The 26,576-nt window shown below is 29.1% G+C and overlaps 1 protein-coding gene and 1 long non-coding RNA gene across 5 annotated transcripts in view; one reads left to right on the plus strand and one right to left on the minus strand.

The window, feature by feature from the left end:
• Nucleotides 1–26,576, minus strand: part of LOC126737001 (transcription factor SOX-5-like) — a 416,570-nt gene that overhangs the window by 144,161 nt on the left and 245,833 nt on the right. Inside the window, exon 1 of one of the 3 annotated variants that reach the window (XM_050441665.1) lies at nt 25,985–26,448. The exons of the other annotated variants lie outside the window; for them this stretch is intronic. The gene's annotated coding sequence lies outside the window, so the exon portion shown is untranslated. Of the gene's footprint in view, nt 1–25,984; nt 26,449–26,576 lie in introns of those variants that run through there. 3 annotated transcript variants of the gene reach the window in all.
• LOC126737002 (uncharacterized) overlaps nt 1–26,576 on the plus strand; it is a 73,487-nt gene that overhangs the window by 45,836 nt on the left and 1,075 nt on the right. For both annotated transcript variants that reach the window (XR_007660845.1, XR_007660844.1), the window contains exon 2: nt 6,543–6,726. This is a non-coding gene — a long non-coding RNA (uncharacterized LOC126737002). The remainder of the gene's footprint in view (nt 1–6,542; nt 6,727–26,576) is intronic.

Below are 26,576 nucleotides of genomic sequence, written 5' to 3' on the forward strand. Positions count from 1 at the left end.
GTAGATAATATTTGTACTATATGCCTCTATCACTCTTGGTAAACAGTGCCTTACCATCGAGAACCACTTGGTCGTTATTCTATTTGGTGAATTCGACGTGAGGCAGACAAAATTGAAAGAACCACATTTCGAATAAGTTTATGCCGAACTAATCCCTCGCACTTCTCGCATATTTTCTTTCTTGTATCTTGTATCTTGTATCTTGTATCCACCTTGATGTGTTATGTTGTTATAAATGTTGAAACCTTTGGTCGCAAAAGGTCTCCATTGGCATTTCCACTAACTATTAAACTTATTGTAGCACGGGAGTGCTCCTGAGCTCTTTCCAATCTCTTTGTGTTCCTTGGCACTTTTACATTCCCTGATTTAGGACGATAAGTCAATTTTGTTCCTTTTATCATAGTTATATAAATTTCAGCTTTTCACTTCTCTAATTGCTAAGTCAATATTATTAAAGATATTTCAAATTTCGTCACGATCTACTGATGCTCTGGATCTATTTATGTTAAAAGCCAGTCTATCGCTTAAATAGTTCCTTTTGATAAATATTGCTTGGCGCAAGGCGTGCTCTAAATAATTGTAGTAAGTTCTGTTTAAGAGTTTTTTTAACGTTAAGTACGAACCATTTTTTTTGTTTGTTTTTCTATAATAATAAAAAGCCGGCAAAAACACAAAAAAAAACATAACATTAAATTAAAAATAAGTAAAAATATACGTGGTGCGGAAGTAACCCCAATTTTCGGTGCGCAAATATATGCATAATTTAATTCGATAGTGTGCCCATTTTGATTTAAAAACCCAATAAACGACTAATTTTTTTAAGCAAGTGTCTTACGACTGCAAGGTCTATTTTCTACGTCCAAAACCCTTACCTCACCTTAGTTGTAACTAATAAAATTAACGTAAATATATTCGTTATTATTCACCATTCTGCAGATTATTTGTTTAGATATACTTATAAAAATAAACTTAAAAAGCAAAAAGTATACGAAGTGCATTAAACAAAAAAGTACATCGGAGCAGCAATTTAACCTCAGCATCAGAGAGCTCAAGACGAGTAGAGATTGGGTTGAATTGTTCCCCAGACAAAACATAATGAAAATAAAAGCGGCGTACAAGCTCCTATTTCAAGAACACAAAGAGGACACTTATTCTTGTACGAGGTATAAATAGCGGGCCTTACGAATTAATTCACATGAAAGATATATTTTTCATTCACAATGCGAAGTGGAGAGGCATTTAGGACAACAATGTCTTACACTGCCTTTTGAATTCCGATTGTGCTCTCTCTTATTTGTTTTAAATAAAACCATTTAAAAACAAGGGTTTTATAAGGTGCATAAGAGACTGCCTTTTTTTTTTTATTTAATCCTATAAGGAATAATCTAAGATGTTAAATTATTCTTGAAATTCCCTTAAATCACCAACCTGACAATTATGATAAATGCGGCTGCAGTCGTAAACAACTCTCGTGTGTGTGTTATTGTAAGGAAGCTCACATCCGGCTTTCCGTGAAATATAGCCCTGTCTCTTTCCCGTACAATCCGAAACAAGTAGACTTTTGTCCTCCGTACCCCGAGTTAGATGATCCGTTGTTAAACGGTTCGATGGATCCAGAACGAGAAATAAATAGGCCTTCGCCAAGAATGAAAGAAAATTCACTTTCAGTAGGAATAAATGAATAATTCGTTTTTTTTTTGAGTTATGAGTCCTTATGGGTGCATATTTATCTTAAGAGCCTTTGATGATCGGGCAATGTTTTACATATGTAGACATAAAAATATCTTTAAAAATAAACAAGAAACAACCCCAAATAAACTTAAAAATGCATCCCTTATTCCTGCGAGATTTCCATTAAAAGGTTATTCGTGAAAAGCCTCTTGTTCTCACAAACCCAAAACTATAAATTTTTTATCACTTTCCGGTATTGTCACCCTCGACCTTTGTAAGGACCGAGAGAGAGACGAAGAGAGCAAGGCAAGACACACACACCCTCGGCTTTGGGGAGGTTGTGTTCTACATAATGCCACCTGATATGTTTCGTTTAGAGGACAAACATCTGTTAGGATTTTGAGAGGGTGAATTGATTTAATTTATTAGCGTTAAGGAATGACAGTTTTAGGTTTGGTTCTGTTATAATATGGTGAAAAACTAAAGTGAGTTGTCCCAGTTAAAAATATTTTAATGGTTGTGAATAAAATGATGATTTTTTTGTCATTTTAAATAAATTACAATAAAAAAAGGAACTCTAAATCGTTTTAAAAAATATGAATAGATGAAAACAAAATATATCCCAAAAAACTTTTAAAAAAAGTTAATATTATTTTCATTTTTAGAGCTACCTCTCTCAAGTCAGTTAAGAAAATTAAGTCTGGTGGTCAGTTAGTACTTTAAATACTAGACAGAATAGGAACAAACGATTAATTCAATTAAAATTGATTAAAAAACATGTCCATATAAATGCTAATTAATTATTTTGAAATGAGCACAATACCCATTTAAATTATGCATTGATACGGTACTTATCATATTTTCTAATTCTTTTTAAACATATTTTGTTTTTTTGTCTTCCAAGAAACTTGCTTTCTTCCCGCTTTTCGACGTCCTTTATTTGCCATGATGATCATAACTTTTGCCTTTATGATCAGATTTAGGATTCTGCATCGCTTTCCTCTGAAGACATGTCTACACTTAACTGCTTTAAGCATTATTTTCTGCAATTAACTGTATAACGCGACGTCTATTAAAATGGACATCATCTTCAGATCTATATAAAAACTAGATAGAATTATATGATATAGTCAAATATCTGTTTGGTAAATTTAAGTCAAAGACACAAATAATAAAAAGTTATACCGAAGAGATATTTTATTGATGTGAACAACATAGCAGGACTATGGTGACAAAACTGAAGACCATGGTTTACCCAAAAGTTAATACGATAGAAAAAAAAACGCCAATCTCATAATCCGAATTAAAAAAGCCATTAAATTTTTAAAAACCAACAAACCATATGCATATGCATTTCATGTAAAAACTTATCTCTGATGCTTTGTCGACTACAGCAAGGCATTTGATTGTGTAAAATAAAAGAATTTGTATCTTGTTTTGAAAAACAGAAACAGAAAACAGAGTACCAAACCATGATTTACTTGCTTCAAAATGTCTACGATAATAGTTGCAGGAAGGTAAAAGTCAACAACACACGATCTATCTAAGTCTTTTAAAGTCTAAAGTAGGTTGTGTACGATTGTATTGTGTCACAGATACTCTTTAATACATACAAGGAATTTATAATGAGAAAAGTTCTCCATGGGTAACAACGGGAATTAACCATAGGAGGAAAAAAATGAGTAACCTAAGATATCTAGATGAGAAAGTTGGCTAGGTCCAGCAAAAAATACGGTTTTAGGTTAAACCAAAAGAAGACGAAAATTGTGATAATAAACCGCAACACTGCAAAGTTAGATCGTTCGATAGTTTCGAAGTGATTAAGAATTTTAATTATTTAGGATTACTTCTCACAAGTCAAGGCGGCTGTGACCGAGAAGTCAAACCCAGACTAGACATGGTACGTAATTCAACAATTAAACTATCTCGAATATAGACTGACTTAATCCTTCCTACTGCCACAAATGCTTCTGAAACCTGGGCTTTAAAAATGGACAATCGAAAAATCTAAGATGCTTTTAAATTGTCGGCCTACAAAAGAATGCTATGAATATCATAATATTGAGAGCATCGTATTAACGTGTCAATTTTTAAGAAACTAAAAATCACCCCAAGGCTATTAACCAGGATAAATCATAGCTACAGTATTTTGGACATAATTTAAGAAAAACTGGGTTAGAGTGCGCTGAAAAACTTATTGTAGAGGAGGAAAATTAATAGTAAGAGATTAAGAAGGAAGGTTTCCGATGCGTTGGAAAGATCATATCAGAAAAATCATTGGTCAAGGTTTGCAGGAAGCGTTTCTGGCAGTTCAGTACAAAGAAGGATGGAAAACTACAATCAGAACAATTGATATATGATGTCACTATACTTTCTCGAGAGTAAAATAAAAAGAGAGGGAGCTGTATTTAATAGCATACGTATCGCGACGGCTCTGTTTATTACCATTTTGTTGGTCTGCATAACTTTTCAGGGTATTCTTAAGATTCGCTTTGATTGATTGCAGCGATCTTAATTGTCCACTCTGCCCTAGTGACTATATGTAGGATTTTACTATTGTTTTTTATATATTTAAGTTCAAATTATTATTGCAGAATAGCAGTTTCATTTTTTGGAATGTTGTTTGGGCTGTCCATATTCTTTACGTTATTTTTTTTTCTAGATTTAGATGCTGAGTGAAATAAAATCCAAGGTAATAATAACTGGGTTACTCTGTCTTTACTTTTCATATCAGTCCGAAATGCAGCTTAAGATTGTGGTTGTCGACTGAAGACTTTTGTCTCGTTAATATTTATGTTGAGCCTCATTTCTTGCCTTTCTGCCCTCACACAGTTTAGTAGATATTACAGGTATTCTAATTTGTCACTTTGGATGACAGGGTCGTCGGCATATTGTATGGTATTAATATATTCTCCAATTTTTTGTAATTGCTATTTTTTTGGAATTTTCAATTTTTTGCTCTTTACAAGAACAGCCAAATATCAACATATTAAGCATATCAAACAAATGGAATAAATGCCATCATTAAATGTGACTCCCTGTATATTACTCATTTTTTGGATTCTTTAGAATATTCAGGACATATTTCATGTACAATGTCCTATACTAATTTTTAACTGTTGCGGAGGTATTAAGTTTTTTTCGATTTATTGCAAAAGTTCGTTATAACACAATCAATCAATACTTATTTCCTTTTTCAGTTTTAAGAATGGAAAAGTAAACATAAATAATGGGAGAGTAAGCAAAGAAGAAAACATAAACCATTTTAATATACCTTCTTACAGATGATTATTGTCAAAAACAAAATTATTGTCTGTCAGCAATAATTATTAGTGTCATAGTTGTTTGAAATTGATTAACTGCTTAACTGCTTATCAGAAGAGTGATTCAAATAACATAACGCTCAAACCAATAATTCTACAGAGGATTGGTTATGGAGACGTGGACACAAATGCAAGTTGCTCGCTTATTCCATGAACAATTGCTCAATTTTCCTCCTATATCCCAAAGAACGATCAGTAAAATAAAAGAGCAGTTTCGCGAGCTTGGACAATTAAGGCATATGATGATACCAAATTGAATATTATACTTGAGTTTGAGGAAAATCCCCATACTTTTTCATTGTATTCTTCGACGACAATTTTGATAAATGAACAAATTTTTGTAAAGAAATTATGGCAAAGTCTGATAACAACGAGATCCAATTAGAACATCTTTTGTTTTCTGATGAGTGCACCTCATGGTCAAGCTAATCGGCTATTGGCCTAGGAAGAAAATTCTCACTGAATGAGAGAACACACATACCCAACACCCTGAAATGGTCAATGTTTGGGCAGGAAATGTTAGAGATCATATCAGAAGCCCCTTGTTCATCAATAGGTATTTGAATGGTAAATATTATTTAACACTGCTCCAAAATAACGTCGTGCCAACTTTGATAAACTTATATCCAGAAAACCCACAAGTTTCAGATAATATCATATGGCTTCAGTAAGATGGAGCACCATCACATTACAAAATCAATTTCCCGCAGTACAACAACCGAATATTTCTAAATCGGTTAGGGAGACAAGGACCGATGGAATGACCAGCACGATATCCTGATCTGACATCATTAGACTTTTTTAGGGAGATATGTCAAAAGTATTATCTACAAAACTAATGCACTTGACTTAGCTGACTTAAAAAGACGAATAACGGCTGCAATTAGTTCGGTCACGCCTGAGATATTGATTAACGTTACAAGAAATTTATATTTAAGATTAGGATGTTGACAGGACGTTTGTGGCGAGAATATTGACTATTTCCTATATTGACATTACTGTTTTTTTTTTGTTATTCAATTAAGGGATAAACAGTATTACTTATTGGTTTTTGAGTATGTTGTAATGAGTTTATGTAATGAAATAATTTTCTTTGTTATTGATGTTAATTTTTGCCACAAGTCGGAAAACACTTAATATCTCCGAAACAGTTGAATATCAGTATCGGACATTGCACATAAATATGTCTAGAATGATTAATTGATGAGCGATTAGAATGACACTGTTACAAAAATATCAATCTTTGTACTCCAATACCAATTTTTGCAAATATCCCTATTTATTATGAACTTTATTTCATTTGGCTGATATACACCATATACTTCTTGCATTAATTAAATCATTTTGCTTCAGTGAATTAATATATATATCTAACATCCAAAAACCAATTGATCTTATATGGACAATAGAGTATTTTAGCTTGTAATTAAAAAAATATAATCCTTAATAATCCTGTAAAAGGAGGAAATAAATTTGAATAGAAAAATTCCGAGCGGGACCAAATTGAAAACTAAATCATCACGATTATCATGTTATTAATATTTCCAGGCGGAGCCGTATTGAATCCAGACGGACACACGCATATAGATGAGCAGACAAACACAAAGACCCGTCCTCCACTGCTACGATAACCGGAAATCGGAATTGGTAAAACAGAGAATAGAATGGCATCATCGGTTTAAAAGGGGATTTTTGGATGAACGCGGTATACACATGATCATGCAAAACACAGGTATTCAAACTCGGTCATAATGGAGGTTTTCGAGGCAAATCGGAACGAATTGCATTTTGTGCTTGTGCACTGTTACGCGATATCAGGTTTTCAATTATAGCTCCGGGCACGGAAAATTCATAGATTTTGTAGTTTATTGGTAAAATTTAATTTTGGTATTATCGCGGTGGATAATTGAATCAGGCAAATTATTTCATTAACCAAATAACAGTCCTTATTTTAAATTATATATAGCATATCGTTAATACACGGTGTCAGAATTCAAGGGTAATCATAAAAGGTATCCGCTAATCAATTAACAAATAAAAAAGAACATTTTAAAAGAAATACTTTATAACACCTTTTTCTTTTTCTCTTACATATTTTGGCTTAAGAGCTTATATGATAGTGGTTTAAAGTTAATGATAGGACGCTTCGTCTTTTAGCGATTATTGTTAAGGTTTTTTTTTTATTATATAGAAAAACAATATATAGAAAACATGTTCATCTTTGATAAATTAATTAATAAATTATTGAAATTTTTTGAATTGTTATGGTATTATCTTATTTCGCATTTGTATATAAGAAGGGCTCCACAAAGTAAAAAAAACACTGCCGCTAATTATTAATTATTAATTTTAATACTTACTTTTTTTTAATTTACCATGGCAACGCAAATTTTAGAAAATGTCGTTATGTATAACAAAAATATGTTAATATTAAAAAATTGTTATATATTGTTAATAATTAGAACAATAAAATTTTAGTGAAATTTGTAGTGCGCGCAAATTTCTTAGTTTTCTTAATTATGATGTATGTACTCGGGCTTCAATATTACCTCAATAACCAATTTTAGCCTTAAATTAAGATTGAATTTAATTGAGATAAAATTTCAAAGGTTTAAACTTTTTTAATAACTTATTTTTTTTTATCTTTAATTATTTAGGCTTCAACTTTTTATTCACATTTCTAGTTTTCTGGTGTAATGTTTTAAATATTATTTAAAATCGAATAAGCTACAGTACTTATTATTAGGATGCTGCACCTATTTTTGAACTTTATTAACTTATTGACTACTCACTTGCATATTGACTGAATTCTTAGATGCTGCATATAAGTTACATAATTAATTTAAATCCCGTCATAATTTCTCAATATAAATAATGATTTATTAAAATTTTAAATAAAATGTGAATAATATCAATCATAGAGTTAAGCAAAAGTTTTTTTTTGTAAAATCGTATTTCTGAATTGCTGTATTTTTGGTCTGTCTTTTTGCTCAAATATTATAAAACTTAACTTAAGCAATTGTCCTTAAGCACCTAATACTTTTTAATGGAGCCAATTTCATATAGTTCTATAATTTGTGAATTAAGGAACTCTAAAATTTTCCATAAGTTTCTTATAATAGGAATAAACATACTATTTATAAATATAAATATACATTTATTGAAAAATTCTAATTTTGGTTGACCTCTTTCTTGTTCTGCCACTTGATATAATCTAATAAAATAACCCTTTTTTTGATTTAGGATCATATGGTTTGTTTAGTTTTTTCTATATGTTATGCATAGATACATATTTTATTTTGACGATCTTTAAAATATAAATAATTTATTACATGGACATGCTTCTCCATTATTCTCTTGTTACTCTGACTTTATTTTCTGTAACAATTTTAACCAAAGCATATAAAATCTAACCCAACCTAACTTTATTACATTCCATAAATCATCCTTTATGGAGTTTTATATGATACCCTTTTATGATTTGACCGAATTCCTAATCTTTGAAATACATTAAACTTGTTGCTCTAATTTTCTCCTCTTCAAATTTTTCATTTATACTATTTTAGATAATTGACAATTTTAATTTTGTGTCTAAAGTGGTATAAAACGCGAGAAAATCAATAATAGACCACCGAAGACGGTGGGAAACTAACCTTGGCTAATTGGACGCTTTTAATGGCGTCGCCATCGGCAATTTGAGTCAATTATTTATCGAAACAATTATTGCCAAAGACGGAAGTCGCCGATAATGTAAGACGATCGTACCTAATTTGCACAACTTATATAAAGAAAATAAAATAATTATTATTGTATAACTGGTTAACTAACATTGAGTTATCCGGAGGTACCGTTAGAAAATCCGGTACATAAGTTAAACCAGATGATTGTCTACATAATTTAGAACCGAGATGAGGTAGAAAAAACGCTTAAAGATACGTAGGCAGGTTGATATGTATGTAATGGCTAAAGAAGGTGATGCTGCTGGCAGGTTCATTTTGTAGGCCGCGAGGTTTGTTCGCTTCATCGCTTTAATAAACTTAAAAGAAAACTTATTAAGGTATTTTTTTTAAATCTAAACAGGTTAAAATTTCTTCAGAACCATAACAGGACCTAAAAAAATAAACTAAACTAAATAATATGTTAATAAAGATTACATAATCTGTTTAAAAATAAAACGATTGCATACCATTAGGGCGACAACGGCGTAGCTTTTGATTATTTCCCATCGTCTTCGTATCGCTATTTTATAAAAGTGAACAACCTTTTCAAAATTTCAAACCGGTTCGGCGATTACCATAACAATTGTCCCCTTGGAGGAGAGACTCGCATCTCCACCAAACAACCTGTTAATTGTGTAATTATTTCAAAGATACACTGCCCGGACCGCTTGCATGAATCGATGTTATATTTACGTATGATTATTTAGAAAAAAAAAACCCAAACCATAGCCTTTTAAATTATGCATTAAAAATCGTTTTTACTAGTTATTATTTCTCGTTACTTATTAAAGTATTGACTTGATAAAATATTTATTTTGATTGAGTCCTAATAGTTTAAAAGATTAAAATTAAAAAAGACAAACTGCATTTGTGTGCTTAAAAATAATGAAATATTGATCTCAGTAGTGATTTTTTAAAGTGTAAAGTGTTAAAATGTATAAAGAAAATATATTTTTTGGTTCTTTTAAGATCATATGCGATAATATACTTAACTCGCCAGTAATTTTATATAGTGATTAGTTATTACTGTTATTATTATATAGAATTTAAAATATATTTAATTTGTTTTATTTACATAAAAATAAATTTAAAAAAGGTTTAAGAAACTAAAACGAATCAGCATTCCTTTTACTTTTTATTATATGCCTATATAAAAAAAAGTATTTGCATTTTCCAAAAACAAAATCAAAAATAGAAAATAAAATATTATTATAAATAATTAGTTGAGCAATTTTTAGTATAAAAATATAAAATTATGATCTTACAAATAAACTGAGAAAATTGATTTTATTATAATAAAATAAAAATTATAAACCTAACTTTTAGAAATAAAAAAATACCTAAACTAATTTAATAATTTTTGGTAGTAATTATTAAATATTAAATATTGACAATTATTTTTTAGGTGCATGCAATTTGTTTCAGTCCGAAGCAGCAAGCTTATAAAAGTCGAAAAGAGCGGAATTTTCGATCTTAAGATAAAAGCTATTATTTTTTCTCTCATCTGTTCCAATTAAAAGACCACAGCCCCGAATATCAACTGCGAATTTAACTTTCGAGAGACAACGGGTTACCGTAATAAAAATAAAGATGCTGATGAGACCTCGACTTTATAAAAACCGCTAAATATAAAAGTTTTCTTGTTCCTTTTTTCGAGATAATATAAAAGGTGGATTCGTTTATCTGCTGCTGACTCGAACGTTTCAGGTTTTTTATCTTAAAAAAGAAAGTACTGCTTGGGATTTGCTTAATCGTAATACACAAAAAAAATTGAACTCAGGATTACTTAGTCAATAATTTAGAAATATATTTTAGTTAAAAAAAAATAACCATATATTTACTACACAAGAGATATAACGGAACCGGCCACAAGTGTTGCAACGAAAACTCTTCGGTTTGAATGAGTTTTTATTATCGGACGACGCCAATAACCTGCGACAGGATGTGTATGCTTATAGAAAATCTTCTGCAACCAGTTTTTTCCATAATATTATTTATTTAATTCATTCAACAATTACGACTAATTATATTACAGATTTCTAAGTATATCGAGTATATATCTTTTAATTAGCAATAGTAAACTCAGTTGTCAAGTTTGCGCAAATTAACAAGCATGTTTTTATCAATGAATGCGATGATGAACAGGAAAAGATAATTTTGCGGAGTTTATAATAGAGGATTAATTATAATTATTTTAATATTTTTCTCACTTCTATAGCATAAAGTTTAAATTGTTTATTTTTCCATACTTTTAAATCACGCTCTTGCTACTTTACCGTTGCCTTATTTATAATTTATTTTTTGTTCGTTTTTGTTCTTCGTCTCCTTCACGTTGTTGTTTCCTTTTCAACTTAGTCTTTATGATTGTGCAACATAATCTACAATAGCTCGTATTGTTGATACTTTTCGATGTTTTAAAAACCCATTTTTGCTTTATGCAGACCATCTTAAAATCTATATATAAGTTAAATCAATTCAAGAATATTTCATTCAGGAAGATATAGCGGATTTGTTAAATATTATTAAGTTAATAGTTTATTTTTTTTATTTTGAAATAAACATCAATGTCATTTCATTTACTAAAAACAAATTAAAAATTAGATATGATTATAGGATTGACGGTGTTATTCTTAAAAGAGTTCAAGAAGTTAAGGATCTGAGTATTAACGTTTGACGAAAAATTATTTTTTGACGAACATATAAACAATTGAGTTATATGCTCATAAAAATTGTTGTGATTTGTTAATTGACATGCTAAAATACTAAAATCTTCTAAGTCATATATTTTATTATATTATGTATTTGTTTATAGTAAACTTAATTTTGGGGCTGTTGATTGGAGTGCTTTTTATTTAGTATTTGAAAATCAATTTAAAGATGCCTATCTTATAATGCCAATTTTGGCATAATCTCTAATGAGTTAAATTTGCTACGCAATCATGTCGGTATACTTACCCTGGAAAATAGGAAACAGTTTTCAGATCTCCTTGTTCTTCTCAAACTATTAATATAATAATGAGATTGATTATCCTAACTTAATCCATACTTTTTCCATATACCTTTTAAAAACACCAACATCTCCTTTATACAGAATGAAGAGATTTTCAAATTTTTGAGATAAAAATGTAAACATAAATTTGTTTTTTCATACTCAAAAGCAGCTAATAATCATACTGTAAAGTAATTTTTTTGCAAAGGGTTTTTTGTTCACTTATTTTATTTTTCTCATACTTACATAGTTTGTAAGTCGCTTTGTAATATATTGCTAAGTTAAAAAAAAATTCCAGTCTTTCTTTTAAAGTAAATTGTCATTATGTATTTTAAATAATAACTTTATTTATATAATTATTAATTAATAACTGTAATATATAAATATTAATTAATTTACCTGTTTGTATCCTAAATATTAATAATTAAACGCGAATAAATTTGAGATAACAATTTCTTAATAATATGGTGCGAATACCATTCACAACTTTGAATACTTCTAAAACAACACAAAGAAAATTTTAAAATAGAAAAAAAATCCCCAACTTATTTGAATTTAAGTTTGAAATTAATTAAATTAAGTTATTTATTTTTCTACTATAAGATTATCCTATTAAACACAAATAAAAATTAACTTTTTTTTGTAAATCATTATTTTGTTTAATGCATCTGATTTTTTCTTTAATTTCAGAAGCTAAATTTTACGTTAAATTAGTCAAAGAAATATATTTACCTTTTCTACTGTGTATTTAAAATAACTATTAATATACTAATAAAAATAATTAGAAACAAAAAGCTATTAATATGTTTTGAACTTTAAATTAATACATAAAATTAAATAGGCTTTTAGAGCTAAAAATAAAAAAGTAAGAACTCGTATTTAAAAAAATTTCTAATGATACAGATCATAAAATATCGAATAGTCATTTTTCGTCATGTTATTTTTTTTTAATAAGAAGAAAATTGACTTTTTTATCAATATCAAGTTAGTTATACCGGGAGTGTATACTCATCACGAAATTACTAGGGTATGATGAGATATGAGACAATCTGCAAAATCGGAATGATGCAAATTTCCAAAAATACCTCATTCGACAAATATAATAGTCAACCAAAAAATTATTAAAAAAAAAAGAACAACATAAAATAAGATAGTTTCTTGCACTTACATTTTTTTAAGTTTTTTTTTTAATTTAAGAAAAAAAATCATTTTTAATAAAATAAAATACAAGTTTATTAAACAAAAAAGTGGGCTTGGACCTATCGTGCCAATTAATCTAGGTCTACTCCATCGACAAATTACCTCTGATTTACGTACTATATACGCAAAAAAATTATTTCAAAAAATATTTACCTATGAACGTGAAATTAATATTAAGGCTTTCACCTTAATCACCGCCGATCCGAATAAATTGAACATTTCAAGTCGTTCACGTTATTCCTACAGTTTTAAATTATCACGTCGCAATCGACACGGAGCCACGTCTCATTGAATTCCTGGATAAATTCTGGATAAAAACAGGGGACGATATCCGAACCTACATAGACTAAAAGAGAGAGAGAGAGATAGAGAACCGTATAATAAAACTTCAGCGTTTACATAATGACTGTGTCACAATGGGTGTCATCAGCTTCTCTTGTTCGTTGAGGAAGTCATTTTCTCTGGATAGTGCGCCTCCACTTGACCCAATCTGGAATGCATTGTTCCCCGTTCCATGTCATTATGCCCCCCGTATGAAGATAAAGGGTCGCCAGGAGTTTCGACAAAGACAAAGGGATGGATGATTGTGTTGATATGATTTTTAATGTTGCATGCTCTGGGTACAAATAGAAAGAAACATGTAACGAATGTCTTTGTTTACTTTGGGCTATGGTAATTTTTGTAGATATTGAAGGGATGACTTCATTACTATATATTTCTTTGCCTAACTTGTCAAATTAAATTTCCATATTAATGCATAACTTAAATGAGTATTATTCATATTTTATTTTAAACTTATTTTAATAAACGTTTTATTTAATTTTAATAGTTTGTAAAGGTTTTTCACCACGGAGTTGTTTAAATTTATTTTAATTAAATTATCGAGTCTTGAAAATATGGTTACTACTAATTAAAATTCTGCAACATTAAATTAATTCTCAATTATTATTAACTAGTAATCACCTGCTAATTAATTATCAAAATTTATGCTTTAATTTATATCTAAAGATAGTTCTATAAAATAAAAATAATACAGTCTAGAAAACTATATTCTTGAAAATATACTTTAGAATATTGAAATCATATCAGGATGTTATGGAAAAAATTGGTAGCTGCAAGTTGTTGTTTCTTATATTTGCTGTTACTATTAATTTATTTTTTAGCTATATCTGCTGATGACCTGTATCCATTTGATCCTATTTTTTTTAACGACATCCAAATAACCAACTAAATAGTTCAAAAACTAATTATGGAATTTTCAATTCTTTTGTATTGCATTAGGAAACATTGTTTCCTATTTAGTCATGAAAATAGATCGATTTGGGCAGATCCTCATTTTTTCAGGACAAATTAAGTTCTAATAATAATATTAAGATAATGTTTTAAAACTTTAAGGTTTATTAAAAAATATGATGATGTAATTTAAGCTAAACTAGTACAAAGAAACGTCAAGTATTCAAATATTCAGAATAAAATTCTAAAATTGTCAAGAAGTCACAATACATATTGATTTATTGAAATGATAAGTAGGATAGCACAGTCATATTTTAATATAATACTGAGAGAACTTAATTTCATAGGTATATATATTTCTCATTGTTAGCATAATGTCTGGTCAGCTTAATTAATAATAGCTAACATTCAGAATATTGTACCTAAAGCAATGTACTCAACTGCTGTGCTCATAATTTAAGTTTGGTGCTTGTAGATTCTATAACCAAATTCCCAGCAGCAAAATACTGACAGCAGTAGACTCTAATTTTTTAATATTTCGGCGATACATAAAACTCTTGCAAAAATTGTTTATAGAGAAATTATAAACGTAAATGCTAAGCAAATAGCAGAAGCAAATAAGATCTTAAATTATATAGACACATTTAAATTTATTTTCTTGTATGTTTTTAGCAAGAGGTTCGATATAAAGTTTTTTAATTTATTAAATTATTCGCAGATGAATGACATAAATATTGTATTAGGTTCATGGAGGCTTATAGATCCTAATGATATACGAAATGACAATACGTTTCATAATTTTAAATCTTAATCTCTAAGGAGCTTGCATCTAAATGTGGCACAACTAACATTTTTAAACATCTTCGACTAATAAAAACGCATCTGATTTTGTCGAAGAAGGCCCTCGGTAAAATTTTGAATATTGTTTGTGACGCTCAGGGCTTCAACATTTTTTTTTTAATTTATAAGAGATTTTTTTGTTTAATATTTAAATGAATTTTAAAAACCACAAAAGGAGAAAATCAGAATCACATATTAGTTTTATCAGGATTTTTTAAAAGTTACATTGTAATTAGTGATACATTGGATGAGTATAAAAATGCTTGCTAATTTTTTAAAGTACTTTCAGAAGTGTTCATGCCCTTATTAATCGCGAATAATTTAGAATGCACATTCAAAAATAAAATATTTCGTATTGGTACGTATCAACTATTTCCTTTCAAAGAATGGTTCAAATAGTCTCTGGAGTATCCGGAAGTATCCGGAAGAAACAAATAATTATTTTCCAGGCCCTTTAAACCATTTCTTAAATAAAATTGATTTAAGTGCCTGGAAAAGAAAATTCTTTTTTCCAGGAATGTAAAGCCTGGATTAATAGTAAGTTCCTATCTCAAATACCTGAAAAAAGAGTTTGACTAACTGAAGATCCCGATGAACTGATGGTGTCTTTCTTGTTTTAAATTGGTTAGAATAAGTATTTTATTGACTTAAGTGCCTGGAATAAGTTTCTGACCGCTTTAATTGCTTGAAACAGGTGCTCAATTGGCCAAAAACAGTATTTGAGTGGTTGAAAGAAATAAACGATTTTTCTCCCAGAAACTTTAAGGTTCATCTTAAGCAAAACTGATCTGACTGGCAACTTCTATTATAATGAGTCTATCTTAAGTATTAAAGCGAATAATGCAAAATAATATGCAACAAGGAGAAACATAAACTCGAAGTCTCTCAAATGCAATTTCAATTGGTTAGGTTACGCGTTTCGCCTTACGGCATCATCAGACCTAAAATAAAGAATAAAAATATGCAGCTATGGTTAGATAATAATTTAAAGAAATAATATTATTTATTTTAAGTGCAATAACGCTCATTAAAGACTACATCGTGTATCGGTATTAACTAAAATATTAATCTTTAAACACAAAATATTATTAGAATCAGATGCACCAAATCTTTATAAAAAAACCGTATACAGGAAATGCACTAGAATTTAATAATATTTGGGGTTTAAATATTAATATTTTAGTTAGTAACAATACACCGTATAAATACCTTTTTACTTTTACCTCTATGTTATCATAAGTGGTCTTTAATGTATGTTATTGTGAATAAAACGAGGTATATTTTTCCTATAAATAATTGTCTAATCATAACTGCATATTTCTACGTTTGTGAGACTTTTGACTTCGACTATATTTTCCTCCTTGTTACATATTATTTAAGTCTCTTTGAGAATAATGCATGAACTTTTTGTTGGCATTGAAACAATACCTATTCTAGCTTAACATTATATAATTATGTATACATAGAAGATTAAACTAGCATACGACTTGACGATGCTTAATACATTTTACTACAATAATATATTTTTTAGGTAATTGCTTGTTTAATTTTTGCTATTTGTTGATGAAAATAGGCATGCAAAAATCTACATAATTTTATTTATTTGTAAGTTGCATGTATCTATAACTAGGGTAATATACAGGGTGGCTAAAAGAAAACGCTCGGACACGTCAATTTAAAACATTTTTAGAGTATATCTTTCATCCCTTAGCTAGGGTGGAACTAAGCTCAAAAATTTTTAATGAAATAGTGGGTCGAGTTATACCTTGTTTAAAAGGCCTTTCGATTTTCTTTACGGCTGTATTTAATTTTAATGATATTACTTTAGCGGTTCTCAAACTAATGACTATTTTAATATTTAATATAGTTTTTTGGAAAACCTTTATTAAATGTTAGGTTTTTGGAAAGACTGAATTAAATCGCAATTCTTTGGAAAACTATTAATTTATAACAATCATACATAAACACTAGTCCAACAAATGCTGAAAATGGCCACCGTTCACCTCCATGCAGTAACACAAATTTTGTTCAAATCAATGTTTAGGAGGGCAAAAAATAAGAATGTCACTTAGAGGTCAGTTTAACTTGGTCGAGTGAAATCGGATTACTGATTTTTAGTCAATCATGTTAAACAAAATAATAGTCAAAATGGTTTTTGCCCTACAAGAGAGAATAGAGATAGTAGAGTTATTTTATGCTAATAATCAAAATGCATTTCAAATAGCAGAACTTTTCAATGAACGTGAAGAAAACAGAAACGTGCAAGGAAAGTATGTTAAAGAACTAATTACAAAATTCAGGAACACAGAATCGGTGTCCAATAAAAAAACGAATGTTGAGAAACCGGTAAGAAATGAAGCTGTAGAGAGATTGCGGTTTTGGGATGTTAATAGGTTTATTCTCACAGCAGTAAGAAACAAGTTTTTGACAAATATTTGACATTTGCAATAAAGTTAAATGCGTTCGCACAAAAACTTCTGATTGGTTTCAAATCAAAAGTTTGATCTTCTTACACAAATTTCTGATCGTCATTTGATAGTCAGGCTTGCTTTCGGATTTATTTCAAGCAAAGTGTCAGGGAATTCGTGTAGCCAGTCAACGCCGATTCTTCGGAATATGAACATTACCTTTAAATTATTGTTTGTGTTTTGTCGTTTTGTATAGTTCCTTATATTCGTGTTGAAAAATTATATTTTAAATTGTTGGATTAGTCTAAAAATACACATTAAGTAAATGACTGATTTTCAATCGTTGGAAGAATCTGATCAGAATTTTGTTGATAAGGCCCAAAAATCAAAACTTCAAAACTGTTTTGATGAAACTGTCTCCCAATTTAATAGAATAGCATTTTTCGACCATTTTAGAAGTAAACCCTGAAGTAGCAAATAATTACACAATTTTAAACTCTATCAATAATATACAGCTATTTTAAGGTTGTGGTGTAATTTTTTGTTTGTTTATGTTTAATTTATTTTCCTATTTCCCACTGGCATAAAAAAGTGACTAATTTTCTTGCTCTTCTTTTTTTTAATATGAACTCTACTCAACCCATATTTGATGTTCGCACAGACGGTTTCAAATCGATCAGAAGTAATATTTTATGCATGCACATCAAGAATGATTTGGAAACAATTTCAAACTTGTAAGAAATTTGCAGTGAGAACAAACCTAATATGTATCCTATACTAAGCACTCGATAGTTTCGCTTCAGAGCTTCTATATCTAAGATCAATCCAGGAAGTATACAAGGGATTCTTAAAACACTGGATTTCCACCCCTATAAAACAAAGCTTATACATGAAATAAATAAAGACGATTGTAGTTCTGTGAAATAACTAATGAAAGAGCATTAAATAATCCCAATTATGTGATTAACATTTATTTCTCAAATGAATGTTCGTTTTTCTTAAACGGCGCTGTAAACCGTCACAATTGCCGTTATTGGTCGGACCACAATCCACATATTTATCACGAAGCACATGGGGCATTTATGGCGACCATATTATTGGAATATTATTGTATGTATTTGGACATATTATTAAAGCGAGCTGATATTTCAGCAGGACGATGCGACCCTTCATTAGGCAATAGCTGTCCGCAATTATTTATATGAGAACTATCCTGGTCGCTGGATTGGACAGAGATGCATGACCCGCATGGTCGCCTGATCTTTCACCTCTGGATTTTTTTTTGTGAGGTCACCTTACGAGTAAAATCTTTGCTACGCAACTAGCTTCAATGCAAGAATTGCGCGAAATAATTGCACAAAATGTGCGACATTGATTTGAACAAAATATGTATTATTGCATAGAAGTTAACATCTATGGCATTTGTTAGACTAGTGTTTATGTTTGATTATTATAAATTAATAGTTTGACAGAAAATTGTGAATATTTTTCAAAAAAGTGTACTAAATGTTAAGATAGTCAATACTTTAAGAACCGCTGAAGTAAAATCCTTTAAACTAGGTATAGCCGTAAAGAGAATCGAAAGACTTCCAAACAAGGTATAATTCGGCCCACTATTCCATTTAAAATTTTTGAGGTTAGTTCCACACTGGCTAAGGAATGACAGATGGGTGTGGTATTATACTCTGTTTCCCCCTAGTAATCTAAATTGACGTGTCCGAGCATGATCTTTTAAAAATCTTTACAAGCCCGACATGGCCGCCGTTTCGTTTCCGTTTAGCCACCCTGTATAATAAATAAAAATTAATAAGTATTATTATTGTTTTGCCTTGCACCTTCCAAACATTCTGCCTTTTCCGCCTTCAGAAGCTAGATACGCTGCTGTATACAGGTGATTTTAGATATATTAACTTCTGTTAACGAGTTCTAAAAAGTTTTCAAGTAAATTATCTTTAGAAACACTCTGTATAAACAAAAATGCAAATTATTCAAAAAAACACAATTTTCCACCGTTGAACTCCAAGCCAAAAAAAACCGTGCCATAAATCCTAAATTAAAATTATTTATAGCAAAATTATCAAAAATTTCTATCCACGTTCCCCCCATACAGGAAGTGGAGCGCTAATAGAGGAAGAAACGAGCGAGCAGGTTAAAATTATAAACCTCCCAACAATCACATTGTGAAATATGACTCATTTCATCTTTTCCTTCTGTCTCCGAATGAAAAAAAAAGGTAGAAACATAACACACATGTTTTCCATTAAGCCGGCAAATGTAGATTTAACAATGCCCTGGACCGGTCGCTCGCATCCGTTTATTAAAGTAGACCGGGGTCTTTTCGAATGAATCAAGATCGAAATCTGTGTAAAAGTTGTTATTTTTGTCGCGAGATAACGTTGACTAATGCTTAAGTAAGATTAGTTATTTGATAATTATTCTAAGCAGTTTGGTGTTAAAATTTAATGAAACCATTCGATATGTTTTCATAACGGTTTAAATAGGCCGATAAATCTCTACGTTGGGAAACAATACATAATTCTAAAAAAAAAAAACATAATCTAAGAATAATGGCTAATAAATTTAAAAACTAGACTTGAGTTAAATCTCCGCGCCCCATAAATCTCCGGACGTCAACTCGACTACTAAATATTAAAATGTCTCGTATTATGTTTTTCTTATAAGGCTAAAGTTGAGTTTGATTGCATTAGTGAAACAAAAACTATTAATAATAAATTAGGTAAATTATATCTGTTACGAAATATAGAAATATCAAAAATATTTTATTTTATGGTGTACATTTGATTGGAAAGTTACCTACATGGGTTTCTTAATTTATAAAAATAAATTGTCGCATATTTTGCTCCGATTTAGTAAAATGTCAACGTTTTGTAACAAGGCAGTAAAATTGGCTCATTAGACATAAGTTAAAGTGTAAGTAATACTGATAATGATTTAGAGATCCCAATTTGTCTACGTCATAGCTACTACTTCATATTGATGATTTGTTCAACTTAAGGCCAATAAAGACTTGTCGCAATGATAACAATGATTTTATTAATTTTTGAAAGAAAAATTATTAATTTATTGACTTTTGATATACCTTTCTATTGAGAAAAATGTTAACTTTAACAACTTGGTCACTGAGGCTTTAAAATCGGTACGTGACTAGGTTTATTAATTTTAAGCTGATAAAGGCATACCTAAATCATAAAAATTATTTTAATTTTCCCTAGTCATTGAAACTTTACAATAAGTAGGATGTTTTTTTTAAATTAGGCCTTTACAATTATTTCACCTATTCTTTGTTAATGAGACTTTAAAATTAACTGATAAATTAAATAACTTACAGCTAATAAAGGCCTAAATCAAATCCTTACCTAAATCATAATAAATATCGCTAGGCAATGAAATTTTGCAATAAATAAAATAATAATTTGATTAATTCTGAGCTGATAATATTTTGTGTGTATCGATCACCTTTTATCATTTGATACACCTATCAAGTCAGGTGTATCAAATCGTGGTTCATAAAGATTTACTGTATCGTAGTAATAATTTTAATTATTTCTAGTCACCTATTATATGTCATGAATCAGATGATATTCTTAATAATTCTGCGCTGATTAAAGGATATCTGAATATTATTTATTCTTGGTTGATGATGCTCCAAATGGGTAAGATAATACGTTTATCAATTCGTGGACTTAAGATTTTATCTCAATGATAACAAATAGTATAGTTAGTTCTAATCAATGAAACTCTGCCATAAATAAGATTATGAGTATATCAATTCTGGGCTGATAATATTTCGATTGATTATTGATAAATATATCAATTTGTAACTATATTATAATATTTATAATTATCATAGCAATTATTTCACTTATTCCTGGTTAATGATGATGTGAAATTTGTAAGGCGATAAGTATGTTAATTTGGCGATAATAAGGATTTACCTAAATATGAACAACTATTTTTGTTCAAAATAATGGTCTGCTTTAATTGATAAACCTTAACAATTATTTTATTTATTCTTAGTTGAGGATGCTTTTAACTTAGTAAGTTTATCCGTTTGAGATAAATAGGAGCTTATACAAGTCCTAATAATTAACTTTAGCAAAGAATTTTTTTTCAGTTAGTAAGAAGAGAATTAAGTACTGATAAGGAGTTTTATATATCATGATACTGATTTTCTCAATTTGTATCGAATAAGGCAATCATTTTACGATCACTTTAACGGTAAATACAAATTTTTTTCTAAGGCTCTACTGTGCTAATTTTGTCACAATTTTTAATAAGTGAAATTTTTTCAACACTTTTAGTTGCACTTCAATTATTTTTTTTCAACTATACATATATATGCCAGATATTAAAACCATTTTTTTAGTTTATTGACTTTTTTATGAAAAAATATTTCACATTCAGTAAAAACAAAATAGAAAAAATGTAAGAAGCATTAATTTTTTTTTTCTATGCATAAGACCTCTACTTCTTCAATTGTTCTTGGTCGATGATGCTCTAAATCGGTAATATGGTAAGTTTATTAATTTGTGGCTGTTAAGATATTATCTATATGGTAACAAATATTTTAACTGGTTATTGCTAAATTGTGAGTATATTATAATATTTACAATTATGTAACCGAATCATAACAATTATTTGACTTATTTCTGGTTAATGATGGTTTGAAATTAGTAAGGCGATAAGTATATCAATTTGGGGATAATAAGGACCTACCCAAATTATTAAAATAACAATTATTTTAAGTCTGTATTGATAAACTTTAACAATTATTTTACTTATTTTTAGCTGATGATTCTCTGAATTCAGTTTATAAGTTTATTCGTTCGAGATTAATAGGAGCTTATCCATGTGCTAATAATTAATTTACTTACTTTTAGTGAATAAAATTTTTCTATTAATAAGATAAAAATTTTATTAATTTTGAACTGATATTATAGTTTATACAATTTTATCTTAATTTTTTTAATTTATTCATTTTAACAATTTTTATTATTCAAAAAATGGTATATATACAATGGTTTTTTAGTTTTCTGAAGAAGCCAATATATTTGACAAAAGTCGAGCAAATTAAAGAAAAATTGATTTTAATTATCGATTCTTAAACTCGACGAATCAACTACTTGGACTAATATTTTAAGTTGTATTTTTTAACAAACATTACATAGGTAAAAATCTGTAGAAATGTTTGCAAATTTAGTTAAAAACCTAAACACAGTTAAACAAATAATTACAAAAACTTAGAAAAAAATACCACTTAAGCTCTTATAAGCCAAAAAAGCCAATTTTATTAACATCCCGATGCCACAGAGTACCAATCATAAAATAAGGAACTCAATCTCATCAATTGATATAATAAAATATCCAATATCCTATTGACCGCTATATTGCACAATCCCAACAAAAGAATCATTCTTCTCCGTTAATATTTCAAAACATCCTGTTCAATTTCCTTTGGAGCATCATCATCAGCATCATTGTCGACGTCCTCATCAAACTGCACACATTTTCAACACAACACTTGAAAACCAGGTCGGATTCGTTCACCCACATACAACCACATGTGGCTGGCTGGCCGGCTGAAGTTTTGCCATTAGACCGAGAGTACGATGGTGTGTGTGTGTTAGTGCCTAATCTTGAGCAAAAGCAGATGTCTCATTTTATAAAACAAAGATTTCTTTCTTGCTATGCGCCCCGAATATAATCGCTCCACTTCAGAGTGATTTAAACGTGGGTTTTTGTACCGTACATTGCCAATTCCGATGTTGTTTTAACAATAAATTTTCTCGACGTGTTTATGTCGTGGCGCATGGTTCAAAGGATTTTTTTTTTCTTTTCTTATGAAAATATGAAGTAATGTATTAATTTTTTTGCGGATGGGTGAATACACTTTTAAAAATGGTTTAAATTTGGATACAAGGGCTTTATTTTACAGAGATCCATAGTGAGTCCATTCATAATCTTTATTAAATATTTATAGGATATAAATTGGTTAGTCATACGGTAACAAGTTATGAACCTAATTAAGGAGAATAATTAAAATCTGGATTGGGTTCTTTATACTATATTAGTTTTAAGAACTTCATCAAATAATAAATTTTAATACCTTAAAGATCAATTAATGATAGGCACTTTGTTTTCAATTTAACTTAGATATAAATATTCTAAATGACTTCTGTGGTTTTCTGATTAAATTTTTATGGATTATAGTTATTTTAATCGTATTAAATAAATATTATATAATTTTATTAGCACGTTCTTATTTTAAACAAAAACTGTACACGTTTGAATATTTATTTTAATAATTATTTTCTTGTGTATATGTTTAGTTAAATTAAAATTTAAAATAATTAAACATATAATGTGCAACTAATTTTTTATTAAGGTGCGTATTTGTATCTAAAAAGATGTTTGTCCTATCACATTAGGTTATGCATTATATAGAATGAAAATCTTTTTAAAGGCAAATTTTTATTATTTTACTTTGATTTGTATTTCATTTTACACTTTTTTAAAATTACTTAAGTATTTTATATTTTCAAATTTGTTGTTAAAGTTTAGTACGCAATAAAATATCAATTAAATTATTAATCCCCTATTAAAAATTCAAATTGCCAAATTTCTTGATTTTTATTTAAAATTAATTATTTTAAATAATAATTAAATTAAAATTCAGAACAACTAAGAATTTATTGCACAACTACTTTGGCATTAGGCTATGCATATCAAATTTTGCTTTATACATTGCTGAGAAATTGTTTTTAAAGGCAAGTAATTCGTTTTTCTTCTGTATTATCATAAATACGTAGTTTATCAGATTACAGCGCGTATATAGGCACAAATTAAATTCAAAAATAATTTTATTATTAAATTATATTTAGAAAGAAGACATATAATGTCATATACAATGGGTATAGGACATCTGAAATAAATTGTTAAAGTTTAGTAAACAATAAAATATCAATTAAATTTTTAGTTTCTTGTTTAAAATTTAAATTACAAAACTTATTTTATTTTTATTTAGAATTAATTGAGTTAGTAATAAATAAATTAAAATTTAAAACAATTCAATAAATATTGGAAAATTAGTTTTTCGCTCTGGATTTGTATACAAGAAAATGCTTGACATATCACATTAAGTTATGCGTTACAGATTATTTTTTTTGTATTATTAGACTTCCGTAGCTTTTTAGGTTACAAGGCATATATTGGGTCAAAATAAACTATAAAAACAATTTAAATATTAAATTGTCAATTAAGTTAATGCAAATATTTTGTTGGAAATTATTGTCTCTATTATTGTACTTATTTCATTAATTTCATACACTTTTTTAAAATTACCTAAATATTATATATTCAAATTTCTTGATTCGTTAAAAGTTGACTTTAAAAACAATTTAAAATTTTATTTAGAAAAAAGACATATAATATAAATAATACGTTTGAGAGAATTAGAATATTTTACTAAAATTTTATTTAACCAATTTTATCTATTTATATTTAAATCTAATTGTTTATAATAATAATTAATTAAAAATTTAAAACAAATAAATATGTAATGATAGTTTTTCATTAATCTTCGCATTTATACATAAGAAAACGTTTGCTCTATCACAATGAGTTTTGCATTGCCCAAGATAAAAATTATTACAAGCCAAGGCATGTATAAATTAAAATCAATCTATGATAATAAATTATTATCAAATTGTCATTTGAATCCATATATATTCACTACAATAAATATAGCCCGTCTATTAAGAATAAGTTACTCTGGCAAGTGGTATATTCTGTGTAACAGCTTTTCCAGTTTCTTTTAGGTTTAAATATTCAAAATGTTGTCTAAAACCTTTCAAATGCCTAGCAATTAGCAATTTAATGGCAAATATTTTTTAATTAGTTTTGTAATTTTCTCATTTTTGCTTAGTATTCCATTGGAGAAATCTTAAAAATTATGTAGTCTCCAGTTACGTTAGTCTCGCCTACTTCCTAATTAAATATGTAAAAAGCATTAATACAACTCCAATTATTAAAATAATATTAACAAAAAAATAAGAAAACGTTTATCATAACAATTTAAGTTATGCAATACAAATGTTATGCAGCAGAAAGTATATATTTTCTATTCAGAAAAGTTTATATCTTTTATTTAATTTAAGTAAAAAGTCTACGGTTTCTTTTTCATAATTGTAAAATAAAAATCTAAAACAATAGAGTATACGATATTTCACCAGCGCCTACGTGAAAATAAGAACACCTGCATTATAACCATTTAAGTTATGCAATTAATGAGATATATTCCGGAACATTTTAAATAATTAGTAAGATTTTTAGGTGATTTTTATGATAAATCTTAAGTTAAAAATATTTATATTTTGTGTTATTTTTATAAATTTTATTCAGCAATTCTTTGAATAGCAAATATTTTGTAATTTCTTAATATGATCGCTTAATTGAAAATAAGAAAATGTTTGTCATAACCATTGAAGTTATGCAATACATAAGAGATACTTGCCCTCTTAACATCCTAAGATGTTCTCGCGTATTCATGCATACATGATAGTGGAAAATGTATCAACTCACCTTATCTGAGTAAACAGGGGTAAGGAGCTAACAACACATGTCCGTAGATTCGCCGGTGAGCGAACCTCCTGAAGATGTGCGGCAGCCACTGTGTTCGTTAACTAAACTGTCCGCACTGCATAAAAGAGTTTCGGCGTATATTCGCGAATTGGATATGCGCACCCTTGTCTGTCCGTATGCGCAACCCCCTCACAATCTATTGTTTACCCCGAGCTCTATTGGCTTGACACCCCGAAGGTCCGATGATGTTATGTGCACCTGTTCACCTGAACGGCCTCGCCGAAGGCAATTGTCGTCAACTACTGCTATATCACACATATACACACACATACACACACACAAAATAAAAAACACGAAGAAGAAGAGAAAGAAAAGATATTAAACGAGCGTGGTGCCCACTACAAACGACGAACTTGCGGATCATGTGCGTGTGCACTGCGTGCTAGGATGCCTCTGTTCGCTTGGGCAGCTCTGCTGCATCTCTCCCCACTTCGTCTTCTCTTCGGTGATTTTCGACCCGCCCCTGAACCACCCCACGACACCACGTGTGCAGACCGCCTCCTTTTTGCGAATCGTTTGTTAGATAGCGTTT

This window comes from Anthonomus grandis, chromosome 6 (genome assembly GCF_022605725.1).
Source record: "Anthonomus grandis grandis chromosome 6, icAntGran1.3, whole genome shotgun sequence".
Classification (NCBI taxonomy): Eukaryota; Metazoa; Arthropoda; class Insecta; order Coleoptera; family Curculionidae; genus Anthonomus; species Anthonomus grandis.